The sequence below is a fragment of the Silurus aristotelis genome (genome assembly GCF_946808225.1).
Source record: "Silurus aristotelis genome assembly, chromosome: 29".
NCBI lineage: Eukaryota > Metazoa > Chordata > Actinopteri > Siluriformes > Siluridae > Silurus > Silurus aristotelis.
In genome coordinates, this window is record NC_139602.1 from 1719904 (window position 1) to 1722502 (window position 2599).

A 2599-nucleotide genomic window follows, 5' to 3' on the forward strand; every position below is an offset into this window, starting at 1 on the left:
CATCCTCATGCTCACACACCACAGCTCGGAGGGGCTTGCAGATCTTTCAGATCATAGAATTATTGCTTCCATGAAAAAAATAAAATAAAATCAATAAAAAGGAAGAAAAAAAAAAGAAAGAAAGGCAACACTTTAAAATGTTTATATGTATATATATAACAATGTCACAATGTCTTTATATATCACTTTTATATATATCACTTTTATATATATCACTTTTATATACAACAATGTCTTTACATATCACTTTTATATATATCACTTTTATATATATCACTTTTATATATCACTTTTATATACAACAATGTCTTTACATATCACTTTTATATATATCACTTTTATATATATCACTTTTATATATCACTTTTATATACAACAATGTCTTTACATATCACTTTTATATATCACTTTTATATATCACTTTTATATACAACAATGTCTTTACATATCACTTTTATATATCACTTTTATATATCACTTTTATATACAACAATGTCTTTACATATCACTTTTATATATCACTTTTATATATCACTTTTATATATCACTTTTATATATTACTTTTATATACAACAATGTCTTTATATATATCACTTTTATATATCACTTTTATATATCACTTTTATATACAACAATGTCTTTACATATCACTTTTATATATCACTTTTATATATCACTTTTATATACAACAATGTCTTTACATATCACTTTTATATATCACTTTTATATATCACTTTTATATACAACAATGTCTTTACATATCACTTTTATATATCACTTTTATATATCACTTTTATATACAACAATGTCTTTACATATCACTTTTATATATCACTTTTATATATTACTTTTATATACAACAATGTCTTTATATATATCACTTTTATATATCACTTTTATATATCACTTTTATATATCAATTTTATATATCACTTTTATATACAACAATGTCTTTATATATCACTTTTATATATCACTTTTATATATCACTTTTATATATCACTTTTATATACAGCAATGTCTTTATATATCACTTTTATATATCACTTTTATATACAACAATGTCTTTATATATCACTTTTATATATATCACTTTTATATATCACTTTTATATATCACTTTTATATACAGCAATGTCTTTATATATCACTTTTATATATCACTTTTATATATCACTTTTATATATCACTTATATATATCACTTTTATATATCACTTATATATATCACTTTTATATATCACTTATATATATCACTTTTATATACAACAATGTCTTTATATATAAAGGCATTGTCTCTTCAGTGTCTATTCTATTGTGTATTTTCCTTGTAGGAGATCTTCAGACTGACTTCAGATCATAGTGATTCTTTAATAACAATTCAAAAAGAAATCGTTTGATGTGCTGCTAATGATTGTTGTTTTTTTGTGTGGTTTTTTTATATATACATTATGTTTTTGTTGTCTATTGCATAAAGAATTACCCTGGCTTGAAAAAGAACCAACGTCAGAACCTACAAAAGTAGTGTTAGATGTGCAGCTAATGACCTTTTATACAAAAAAAAACAACAATTGGTGTCTTTGTGCATTATGTTCATGTGAGGACTTGGGACTGATTTCAGATCAAACCACGATTGTGTATTTTAATGAAAAACGAGGAGGATAAACCTACAAAAGAAAATAATCCTGCTACATGTGCTGCTAATGATCTTTGTTTTATTTATTTATTTTTTTTACAGCCTCATCATCCAATCACGTTCCCATACATAATATGAACAAAGTTTGTGGACACCTGACAATCAGATTGCTATGAGCATCCCATTCCACATTTAGGCCTCGGGTGTGTTCCAATGAATCCCAAAGATGTTAATAGGGTTCGATCTCTATAGCAGCCCACTCAAGATCTTCCACAACTTAGATCTTCATGGAGCTGGCTTTGTGCACGGAGGTATTGTCATGTCGGAAGAGGTTTGAGTCTCCTAGTTCAAGTGAAGGGAAAAATGTCATACAGGAAGAATAAATGTAACAATAAAAGAAATGCAAGCACATGCGTATTTGCTAGACATCTGTCCAATGTGCACATTTGCATCTTTTTTTTTTCGATTTTACAGGTTTTACATAAAACTAACACAGGACAGAATTTAGAAAGGACTTCGGGGGATAAAGGAAATTTGACACTAGTCTCCGAGACCCAATTAAAATGAATGGAAAATGCTATGCTATAGTGGTCAGTCTGCTTTGAATGAGACTGACCGGCTGGTACTTTATGAAAATTAAATGTTCCATGCACGTGCTGACCCAGGAAGCAGGACAAAGGTCAGACCAAATAATAATAATAATAATAATAATAATAATCAGAATTTTTAGTACAGTATAAAATATCTGTACCGTGTTTTTTTCTATAGTCATGCTGTAACATCGACAACAATATTACATTCAGGCCAATTCTGAGCGTTGCAGTTTCACGAAGAACATTCTATAGCGATAATCGACTTCACCACCGAATTGACGTTTCACAAATCAGATCTACGAGGATCTCTTTCCGCCGCTCGTTTGGTGATGATGATTCTCTCATGGTTTTCCATTTTCCTGCCTAAACAAAT